The 12,379-nt window shown below is 39.7% G+C and overlaps 1 protein-coding gene across 1 annotated transcript in view; it reads right to left on the bottom strand.

The window, feature by feature from the left end:
* The window catches only part of PBX1 (PBX homeobox 1), a 657,632-nt gene that overhangs the window by 366,215 nt on the left and 279,038 nt on the right, over positions 1–12,379 (bottom strand). Inside the window, exon 2 of the mRNA XM_054693526.1 lies at positions 8,598–8,790. The gene's annotated coding sequence lies outside the window, so the exon portion shown is untranslated. The remainder of the gene's footprint in view (positions 1–8,597; positions 8,791–12,379) is intronic.

Here is a 12,379-nt window from a genome sequence, read left to right as displayed (position 1 = left end):
GTATTTTGAGGGGTGAATACTCAAGTTACAGAAAGTGGTCTGCTCCTCTGTTTCTTAACACTGACTTAAGTCAAATCCAGAGCACTATTAGGTGGTATTTTCACTTTTCATTTACTGAGGTCTATTGTACCTATTAAACACTGATGATTCTGTCATAATTTCATACATTTATTCTTAAATAAGTGTTTCTTGAATAACTTGAATAACACTTATTTGCTTGGGACTGGGCTGTTTATCATTAGAAATGCATAAAGTCCTTTCCTCAGGAACCTCTTCTCTCTCCACTAAGTCAGATCTTTGGGTTCATCCTCTAAGAGCACAGTAACCAAGAATGACCCTGGTTATGGCTATGGACCTATCTGGATTTATGTGTGACCTGTACTTAAGGACACAGATAAATGTGCTGGATTGGTATGACCAAGACAGACAGAGTCCCCTAGCTGATGGGACTTACAGTCTAGCCCATATGATGCTGCAGTTTAGTTGTGAATACATGGACCAGGAGAGCCCAGTGTCTCCACTCTGCCACCATCTTGCTAGATTCCCTTCTATATGATTCTTTAAAGGAGTTGAATTGTACAGAGGTGGTGTAATAAGAAATTTTAAATGAGGATGATGGAGGAAAACTTGTAGTTTATCTTCTTTCTCCCTTCCTGCCCTCTCCCTACAAATCTACATCTTTGAGTTAGCTCCCCAAGGGCTGAAGTAACCAGCACCATTTCCAAGGAGATAGATGATTACATCCGGTCTTACTGCCTGTACCAACAGGACACAGGAAGTATGGATTGGGCTGACCAGCCTCCACAGTGTGAGGCAGCATCAATGGCTCCAGTGAGATGCCAGGCACATAGATCAATAATAAATAATGTCTCAATATCCCATAGTAGGTAATAAATCAAAGACTTTTCAAAATAGCTTTCTCTCCTGTTTGTTCCAGCAGATCACATTGTGGCTTGACACATCTTTTTAGGGTTGGTGCATGACCTGGCCCTCTTATCCAGTGTAGTTCAAACCCTTCACTTAACCTCTTACCAACAGAATCCAGAGGGATGTTATAAGCACCTCTGGCTCTGAGTACACGAGTACACAGCTTTAGAGCAACCAAAGAGTTTCAGCATCTTAATGCTCTGCTCTCTGTGAGTACACTGCTGGCTATTTGACAGGGTGCTCTATTGTATGCAAAGTAAACTGTCTCCTTCAGTTTTGACATTAAGCATCTCATAGTTTGACATAAAATATCACATAGAAGAAATTTATAATTGACTAAAAATCCAAACCTCTCTTTGACAGAGAAAGAAACTGAGGCAGGAGAGATGAAAAGGTTTGCTGGTGCTCATCCAATCCTTTAGGAGAAAGGAGTGGCTCACCTGATTGAAACTGGGAAGCCAGTTGGTTGGTTCAGTCCCAACTGAGTGAATTTGTACTGATTGGTTCATTTAACATGGAGAGTTTCTGGGGAAAATCTTTGCCTTTGCAGGCAGTGAGGAGGTGGACCTGAATTTGTCCATTTACCTTTGATATGATGGGTAGGTATTATCCTAACCTATTGTTACTACGGACAGAGCCATGTGCTCCATGTGCTCCAATGTGGCCTTTTATAAAGCTGATGATTTGATCGCCATCTATCTAACTTATGGGTGTATTTCTTATCAGTTTTGAAATCAGAGGGGAAGAGGAATGTCATTTACTGGATAGTCCTGAGTTTCCCCAAGGTGACTCAACATTACTGATCACATTGATCTCTACAGCCTACCCTTGCTTTTGCAACTGCCCCTACCCTACCCGAGACGAGTCCAGCCACCACACTATCAGGAGAGGAGTTGCAATAGTGGCAGCTCCCTTTTTGGAAAGTTAATGACTTCCCAATGACCCTATTGCATTCCCAATATTCCAGAGTTCCTGCTGCTCCATCACTGGTTTAAGTTCCATATTTGTTTTCAGAATTCTTTCTTAATGCACACATATGTGATTTTGCATCATCATATAGAACATTATAGAGAAAGAAACATGGGTTTTGTGTTCAGCTAGGAGGAACTTCATATTTAAGTCCCTGGGATATATCTGCCAGACTCAACCAGGATATGCTAAAAAAAAAAAAAATACCAAAACAAGTCTAGCATCCTGATGGCTTAATGCAACCAAAGTCTATTTCAAATTCACACAAACTCTGCAGCCAGACCAGAGCAACCTTTCTGTATGTTGCACTATTTTGTAGCAACACCAAGTAGAAGTAGTGACTCCCTTGGCTATTATGGCAGAGGAGGAGGGAGTTGCAGAGCTGAGAGTGGTGATTATAGTGGAAGTGAGGGGTGCCATTTCTGCACGCATCTCCTTGTCCATGGTAACATGACATGTAACTATGTTTAGCTGTAAGGCAGGAGGCATCTCATGACTGTGTTTCAGAAACTGGGGGGAAATCATATATTGGTGAAAATTAAGACTACCATAGAGAATATAACAGGCCCTCAAATAACATTGCTTTAGTTCAGTGTTGTTTCATTATAAAGCTGATCAGTACAAAAGCATTCCCAGTCACCTTTGAATGTAAGGATGCTATTCTACATTGGTTTGCTATCAACAATATTAGGTGAGAACTTACTGTAATTAGACTGATCTTTTAAGGTGGTTGTGAGAGTTAAATGGGAAAATATATGTACAATTCATGACACCTGGTGGGTACATAACTCCATAACCCAGTACTAGTCTCATTGCATCACATATTGTTTCTTACCTAATCCTTCTAATAGCATTGTGAAAAAAGGCAGGCTAGTCTTTGCTCTGCAGATAAAAAAGTCATCTCCCCATGGTCTGACATGGAGCACAATGTGGTCAAGGGGTGCCGTTTCCACCCAGAGGAGTGTATAATGCCAAAGCTTTTAAGTTTCCCACTTCTTCAGGCTCCTCTTTCTGCTGTGTTATCCTTACCATGGTAACTGGCCTACCCCAATAAGTGCTTGTTGAAGGCATGTTGCACTGTCAGACTTTTCCAACCTCTGTTCAGAAAGGAGAAAACTACTTAACTTTGCTCAGAACAATTCCTTCAAAATATGACAATGGATGGCTTTGGTTTGATGGGAAAACCTGACTGGATCATCATGCTCATTAGTCAGCAGTTTACATGTGTGTTGATAATTACTTTAGTCTGGTTGGCAAACAGCACTTTGGGAAATAGTATGCAAAAGCCATGAATAAAGCTTAGTTCTTGGTTAACTTGCATGCCCATTCCGCCAGTAAGTGACTTATCCCACACGGGCACTGCACATGATTGTGGATGTCGCTTTTAGGTCTCAGTTTAAATGCATTTCTGCAACAGCCTTTCCTGATCACCTTTTCTAAAAGGGTCTCCTGATGTTCTTTCTCAGAGGGAGAAAAAAGCAACAGTCAAGTGTCTGACAGAATTCATTTGGGCCCAGCGCTGCCATTATCAGCTTTAAGGTCTTTTCAGATTTTTGAAATTGTTCCTTAATTTCCCTCATCTGTAAAATGGGGATGATGATAATAGATACTTCATAGAGATGGTGAGGATTAAATGAGTTGATGCAAATGAAGTTTCTGAAGCAGAGTTGGTGGCCCATGAGACACTCAGGAATTGTTGCTATTATACACAGTGCTTTATTTCCATCCTAACAATTAATACGAGTTACTAATTAATTGGTTTAGCTAATTGTCTCTGCCTTACAAGAAAATAAGTGTTTGAAATCAGAGACTACCTGCATTATTTATCTTTGTCCCCTCACTACCTGGTACATACCTGGTTAATATATGCTGGCTAAATGTTTGTTGAATCACTAAATGAATAATACACACAAGAGTCACGGAAGAAAGATTAAGAGAATGGTTTGGATATTGTTCCTGCCCTTTAGTGGCTTACAATCAGTTAAAGAATAGGCAGTAAAAAAATAAGTCAATATTTGGCAGAATGAAGTTGGTGATTTTACAAAATGATGCACAGAGGATGATGATGATGATGATGAGTCAGTGGGTGGAAGAAGCAAGTCTTCAAGTGCCTTCACCACTGAAACCAGGATCAATATTAATTATACAATTTTATGGCATTTATCTAGAGCAAATAGGTGAATTAAACACAAAGTAGCTGTTTTTAACATAATTCATTGTAAAGTTTTTCTAGCCTTTTCTCACTTAGATTACATTATGGTGCATTTATGGTAGTAACTGAGCAGACCTGGTGGGGGGGAGCAGCAATTGTACTTCACTCCGGCTCCCTCACCAGAAGCAGAGCCCAACCTTGCTTTGAGGGTAGGCTGGGGGGGTCTGGGGTCTACCACTTGAATATTTATTCCTTGTCCATACTCTGATATCCTTGAGGCTGTCTGCTTTCTTTATGGCATTTTAAATTAAATATTCCCTTGATTCTCTGAAATTATGAGTAAGGAAAACATTTAGAATCATAGCACTGTGTTGAAAACAACAACAACACTGGCTTAATTTTCTGAGATTCCACAGTGGGTTGTTGTTTGAAACAGAGGGCAGCCTTCCCATGATGCATCAACACAAATTGCCAGAATAGTTAAAAATAACAGATATTTTTAAAGGTAGCTATACTTGAGAAACCCCAGGGTTCCGAATTCTTTTTAGGTCTATGAAGAAACCCTGTATGTCTCTCTCTGCTTCCTGCTGTCTGTGCATCTGGGAGTAGATGTTGGATGCTGTTGCCAGACAAGAGAGGGCACTCTTGATACCTGTAGTTGGCAGGTAAAGGAGGCGACACTCAGTGAGGCTGATGCCATTTGCCCTTTGTTGTTACTTTTCTCTGTTGCCTTGACAACTGACATGAAAGGTGAAACTTCTGCAATGGTTAAAGCATAGAAGCCTCTCGTTGAGATTCCTCATGGTTCTCTGTCTAAGCCCCTTTTATTTAAAAGAGTGGCTTCCCTTGTCTTCAGAGGAGTGTGGAAATGTCCTAGTCTGTATGGGTGCATCTCCCTCTGCAGTCGGCGGGGCAGAACTTTCATCCTGCTAAGAGTTCTCCAGAGGGAGCATGGACCCCAGGGAGCCTCTGAAATCACAAGCATTTAGAGGAAAATTGAAGCTCTGTGGAATTTCAATCTGCCTTCCCTAAAATAAGGCACATCTTTGTAAATCATTGCTCCATTAAGTCTTTTGTATTCCCCAGTTAGTACTTTCTGTGTTTCCCTTTCCCTTTGTTTTTTTTTTTTTTTGTTTTTGTTTTTTCCTTTTAGCTTCCCTGCTTGTCTGCCACAACTCTCTTCTCACAACTCATCAGGGGCTGAGACTTTCTTACTTTGACTCGGTGGCAACTAGTCTGTCCTAGCAGGTGTGGCACGGTCATCCCAGGGAAGTCCACCAGGGGACTAAGAGATGCTTTGCTACCTTAGACTCTTGTCTAGAAGATGCTTCCTTCCTGTGGGAAGTTGTTAATATCACAAAGAAGTTTCACAAGTATTCTGAGTCCCTGGTTTCTGTATCTATGCTGTTTATGTTGAAGTGGCCAGAAAGAATTTTCCATCAAGGAGAAAGTTTTGAGATGACAAGGGTGAAAACTTTTCATCTCTGAGGAAAGGAAGACTCTAGGTTCATGTGGTCAAGTTCTTCCAAGATATCCACAAAGACAGGTGAGCTGCAGAGACCACTGACTTAGAGATGACAGCCTGGCCTATAACTGCATTGCTAAGCATAGTAAGGCACTCTAGGGAACAATTAGTCCAATAAACTTATTTAGCATATGAGGAAACTAAAGTCCAGAACCAAAAAGCACAGTCAAGACTAGAACTTAGGTCTCAAAAAATTCCAGCCAGTGTTTATACTGCTGCATTAATGGATTTCTCTAGAAAAAGATTCCATTTCCATGAAGCATAGACAAATGTACAGACACTATAGAGCTGTTGATTCTACAGTTGAACTGCAAAAAGTTTTAGGTTAAGTGCCACTAAACATTCTTGATGAATGAGAAAGATCTCACAAAGTTGGGACTCCCTGGTGGCACAAGGGGTTAAGCACTACACTATGAAGCAATCTGCAGCCTCTGCAGCATGAGTTCAATCCTGGGCCGGCCAGGAAGCAACCCACATGGCGCAGCAGACCTCTCCTGACTTGCCCCTCTGCTCCCCTCAGCAGTGTACTTTGGTCAATCTGCCTGTTCTGTTCCCCGCTCTGTCTCTGGTGAATCCCCTCACCCCCCACACCTCTGGCCTGTACCCAAGCTCTTGTATGTGTAAATAAATAAATCTTAAAAAAAAATCTCACAAAGTCTTTGGAAGAGGGTAATGAATGCAATGAGCAGCAATTGGTGTGAATCTCCACTGAGGAACAACATTTATTAACTCATGCTCTTTTCAGTGAATATTTCATGAATATCATAAAGTACATGGGACTGGGAGAGAGAGAGATGACAAAGATAATGGCTCAATAATCTAGAAGCTTATAAAAGTTTTGTGTTGGAGATGGCATTTGACCAGAGTCTTGAAAAAGGGTGTTGTAAGTGGAATTCCTCCAAAGTATCAAAATCTTTGTGGAACACAAATTTCCTATAAGTAAGTCATGGCATGTCAAGCTGGGTTGTAGAGGTTTGTATGAATAAGTTTATAGGTCTGACCAATTAAATAGGGATAGTAGATTTAACCTAACAACTTTTACAAGAAGTTTGAACTCATCCTTCATGGACTCCTCATTAACTGGAAAACAAATTGTAGGCAAATAGTAAACCATAGGATTAAGTTGATCATTGTCTATAGAGGCAATGGGCCTAAGGGCCTAAGGGCCGAATCTGGCCTATCACCTATTTTTATAAATAGAATTGTACTAGAACACTGCCACAGCTGCTGCTTATGTACTGTCTACAGCTACTGCTTTTGTACTGCAATGGTAGTTGAGTGATTATGGCAGAGACTATAAGGTCTGTAGTCTAAAATATTTACCATCCTGTCCTTTACAGAAAAAAGTTGGCCAACCTGTGGAGTAGAGCTTGATGAGTAAGTTTAAGTTGCAGGTCAGTTTAAGTCAGAGGGCTTACTGACTTATTGTCCCAGTCAAAAAAGAGTTTGGTGTCTTGGAAGAGTAGCTCCAGCAAATGAATGAAATTCAATAAAGAGAAAGATAGAGTATTAAATTTAGAAGAAAAAAGGAACTGCATAAATGAGCATCAAAGGGACTGATTTTATGGAAGTGAGGCAAATAATGATGGGACAGCTAGTGAATCTAGCCAGCTGGCCATGGGTCAGCACTGTAGCACAAAGTAGTCCTGTTGATAAGCAAGAGCTATCGAATTATAATCACAACTATAATACCAACAGTTAGCAATTTTGAAAGCTTATGCTTACCCTGAATATTTTGAGTGCTTTCACAAGTGTTAACTCAGTCCTGATAAAAACATGATTTATTTATTTTTATTTTAGTATTTTGGTTTTTTTTAAATATATTTTTACATCATTGTTAATTTTTAAACAATGTTTGCTCCCCACCCCCAAGTGTAGTCCCCATAGGATTTCCTTCACCAATGCACCTGTGCACCATTACCACAGTCTCCTGCACTCCTTCCTTCTTCCCTCTAATCCCTCTCCCTCCTCTTCCCTGTAGGATGTCTTTGGTTTATAATTATCTGTTTGTTTTTGTTTTGTTTTGTTGAGTTTTGTATTGTTATTATTCCCCCCCCCCATATCTTTTTTGGTTCCCCCTATATTCTTCCTGTAAGTTAAAACATACGATTTGCAAACTGGTCCAACCACTATGAAAAGCAGTATGGAGGTTCCTCAGTCTACTAAAATGGAGCTACCATATGACCCAGCAATTCCACTCCTAAGGATTTACCCAAAGGACGCAAAAACACTGATTCAAAAGAATACCTGTACCCTTATGTTTATTGCAGCACTATTTATAATAGGTAAAACCTGGAAACAAACCAAATGCCCAAAAATAGATGACTGGATCAAGAAGATGTGGTGTGTGTGTGTGTGTGTGTGTGTGTGTGTGTGTAGTGGAATACTATTCAGCAATCAAAAAGATAACTCATGCCATTTGCAGGAACATGGGTGGAACTAGAAGGAATTATGCTCAGTGAAATAAGTCAGAAGTAAAGAGTAAAAACATGATTGTTAAGAAGTAGAAACTGAAGATGAAACAGGCTGGATGAAGTAATTGCCAGAGGTCACACAGCAACTAGTTAATGTAGCCAATGCTTGAGCATCACCACCATGATTCTAGAAGCCATACTCTCACCAGCACCAATTTTGCAGCTCTATAAAAAATCCTGTTTGCCAAGCAGATGTGACCTTATGAGAAGGGTGGAATGGGCACAATATAAACAAGGAAGGAAATTAACTGCCTCTAGATACAAGACCAAAGTCTCCAAGTGAGGACTAATTTAAAATCCTGATGCCTTCAGCCCAATGTTTACACCACTAACAGTTTAATCTCAGAGGTTCCCAACTTGCTAAACTTTCAAAAATAAGAAACCTTAATATTCACAATTTTTGGAATTAGAGGATGGGACGATAACATATGTAGACAATATTAGTTGAGGATATTCTCAATTTATTCAACAAGGTGATTGTCCTGATAGAGTAAACAAAATGCATTCCAATCTGTTTCTGAAAAGCTTCAGGGCACCAGGGAAAACTTACTATGAAAGCACTTGCTGTGTCTGCTGCTCTTTCCCCAGGTATGAAAAGGCATAGGATCCATCTGTTGACTATTCCAGTTGAGGGAGACTGGAAGAGGCAGTCTCTGTGTCCATCTTGGGCTGGGTTCCCTGGTGGCAGCTCTAAGACAGAAACTTGCATGCAGATTTACTGGGATGTGTTCTTAGTTCAACCTCTGTAAGGGAGTGAAAGAACAGAAGATCAACTAAGTGCTTGCAACTGATTCTCAGTCTCTCTCACCGAGTCAGGGATATGCTGGGATGACCTCATAGCACAGTCTTGAATCAAGGAATGACAGCTGCACCCAGGTATCCCACACCTCTCAGATATTAGACCCAAGAATTCCCAGGGAGGGGTATAACTTTGGGCAAGACAGTCTCCTTTGACTGAGGACAATTCCTGGGGCAGTGGTGGCTCTGCTGTCAATCCTAAGCAGCCAGCTCTCCTCCAGCTTCGGAAAGAGTTGAGGGGCACATCACAGTATCCACTACAGTCTCTTGCCCTTTTTCTTTTCCCCATACAAAGCATAGGTTGAAAACTTATGGGAGACATGAATGCAGACTGTTGAAATTCACCTCATCAGTACTTTATTCCCAAGCCCAGTGAAATAAAAGCACATAAGATTTTGTGACTCGATGGTCTCAGAGAGAGATGCATGCGTTCTCCATGGCTTTCCTTCTTTAGGCCTGTTCTCTTTGTCACCCTAGGTGTGTAGGAAAGCATGTCAAGGGAGTGTTTGAGGAATGAGTTGAGGTGAGATGAGTGGATGATTTAATAAACATTGAGGATGGTTTCTGCATTGGGTTTGAAGATGGAGTCAATCTCCAACGCCCCACTATTCTGATTATGTTTGAAGTTAATCTTTCTCCAGAAATGTATTTTACATTGGAATGGGCTACCTGTACTCTGTGTACCTGGGAGAATTTGGTGTGGAGGTAAAGGTTCGAACACTGGTTAAGGGTAATAAACTAAGTAAAAGATTTCTTCATTTTTGAGGTTCTTAGCATTTAGCTAAAGGGTTGAACAAAGTTAAAAAAAATAATTTCCTTCCTTAGATTTTTTCCTTCACAGTTTCTTCCATCTGTTTGACCTCTACCAAGACTGCTCTCATGAAACCTGCTTCATGTTCTATTGTAGTTCAGATCAGTCTTCAGATCTGCTTAGTTAATGTATTGAACTTGCCATGGCAAGAGTGCTAGGAAGTATGTCTACCTACACAAAGGTTCAGGACAGAGGAAAATATGGTATCTCATGGACATTAGAAATATGTCTATGAATACTCAGATCAACCCTCTTGTCCTCCAGAATGGGTGCAGGAGCTATTTTATTTTATTTTAAAGATTTATTTATTTATGCATATAAGAGCTGGGGCACAGGCTAGAGATGTGGGGGTGAGAGGATTCACCAGAGACAGAGTGGGGAGTAGAACAGGAAGACTGACTGAAATACACTGCTGAGAGGAGCAACAGGTGAGACAGAAGAGGTCTGCTGCACCATGTGGGTTTCTCCCTGGCTGGCTGGGGATCAAACTCATGCTGCAGAGGTTTTGGATTGCTTCATAGTGCAGTGCTAAACCCCTTGCACCACCAGGGAGGCCCACAGCAGGAGTTATTTTAAAGGCTTACGGATATAGCAATACAGAGTATGGGGAAGGAAATAAAATATTGAACCCAATTATAATGCAGTTAGAAAAGAATGATAGGCAGAGAATTTTATAAGAAACCCTCAGTTCCCCAAGGAATAAAGGCTAAAATTATCTATACTGCTTAATATTTAGGGTTAACCAATTTGTTTCTTGCTGTTCTGTATATATCTATATCTATATCTATATCTATATCTATATCTATATCTATATCTATATATATGCTGTGTGTGTGTATATATATATATATATATATATATATGCTCAGTTACCTCTCAGAGAAAATTTACAAGTTAGATAACATTTATCTAATTTGTATATGAAGAAACTGAGATTTTAGTTTGTGAGTAATTTTCTCAAGTAATACTTAGATTTTTGGTAAATGTGCATAGTCTTTTTATATTAACTGAACAAAAGATTGTTTTGAGTTTTAGAAGAAAACAGAAGCATCCAGAGATTGAGAAAATAATACCACATGCTTAAGATACTTATTAACAATTTACATGACATTAGTAGCCAATAATATCTTGATCATTTATGCTTTAGCTGCATCAAAATCAAAATTTTACTTCATTAACTAACTCATTTTAAAGATCATTTTCAATTCCCGTGTTGGTCCTGGAAAAAAAAAACAAAAAACTAAGGTCAAATGTGGTAAACTGGTTCAAAGAGTTTAAGATATGTCATACCAGGCTATGACCTTCCACAATGAAATCCTCCCATGTAGAATTGTTTTCTCAGGGTTGTTGTAAAGTAAAGTAGTTGATTTCTGGGGCAGCCAATTCAACTTTAGAACCAATTCAATGGCCAGTGTTCACATAAGACACCAAGTGATAGCTAGAAGGATAGTCAAATCTGAGCTAATTCTAATACCTATAGTTGATTCCCATCTACTTGAAGTGCTGGGTTACATTTCTGCCTTAGCCTGATATATATAGATACATGAGATATATCATATCTATAGCTATATCTATATATTTTATGATAGGAAGGTCATTATATCTGGAGTGAAAAGTAATGTGTTGCTGCCCAGTTCTCTAGCTTATTATTGGGATGACAAGCTATGTAACTTCTATAAGTTTTAATTTTCTCATCTTATAATATTAACTTTGCCTTCATCCTAGGTATTTTAAACCCAAATGGCATAAGGTAGACAAAAATTCTTAGTAAAGCTTGAATGTACTATGTAAATATAATTGTTAAGGCATCTTCAACCTTGTGAAATACACAATGCCACTTAGAACCAACTACATGTTATATATATTTTTTCCTAGACATTCTCTTCTTGCCTAGATTCCTTTGTATCCATCTCCAGATAGCAATTCAGGTTCTAAGTGGCAGAGAGTGATATTATTATTGCGATAAGTTTATATCTACTTTAAATTTTTTAAGTAAACAATTTGCAAATGCCCATGTTTGATTTCTAGTGACATAAGCTTTCCATAAGCTTCATAACCAATCATTATTTACCCAATTGCTGTGACATTATAATCAAGAAAATGGGTTTGGGGTATGAGTGTAAATTTATAGTGTTCTCTTGAATTCGCCTTTCCTCTCCCCCCATAGTCCAGCTGGCTATAGAACACAGAGCAATTACAAGCTTCCTAGTATTTGTATGGATTGCAGCCATCTATATTTCTCTGCAAAAGGTCTATGGAATAAAAGTCTGCATTGCACAGGCAGTTATGTGAGCCAGATATAGCAAAGTAAGGCAGGTAACGATATGGCCTCAGGCCTAACATGGCTGAAGTCATTCCTCCCTGATTAGAATAACGGCTCTTTTGCCCTTAAGGCCCTCAGTTCCACAGGGCTCGGGGCTGACATTCTGCTCTCCACAGAACACCTGAGGTCATTAAGAGAAATGCTGATGCCATGATAGGGCCATGATCTTCCCTGCCACCAGGTTGCAGTTGACACATGGATGACATTCTTTTGGTGCCAAATCCAGGTAGAGCGTTGTCTTACCTGTCCCAATATCTGTTGAAAATCAGCTTTTGGAAAGAATTTAATTGGTTCTACCTCAATTCAGATAAGACCGAGAGGCAAGGGTAAAGTTGCCGCAGAAGGGCAATTCTGGATCCCAAATAGTTTTGGGAGAACCCACAAGTATGTCTTTATGAAC

The sequence above is a fragment of the Talpa occidentalis genome, unplaced genomic scaffold, assembly GCF_014898055.3.
Source record: "Talpa occidentalis isolate TD23 unplaced genomic scaffold, MPIMG_talOcc4v2.1 talOcc4.12, whole genome shotgun sequence".
NCBI lineage: Eukaryota > Metazoa > Chordata > Mammalia > Eulipotyphla > Talpidae > Talpa > Talpa occidentalis.
The sequence above is the reverse complement of the archived record's forward strand: the minus strand, read 5'-3'. Positions and strand labels throughout refer to the sequence as shown.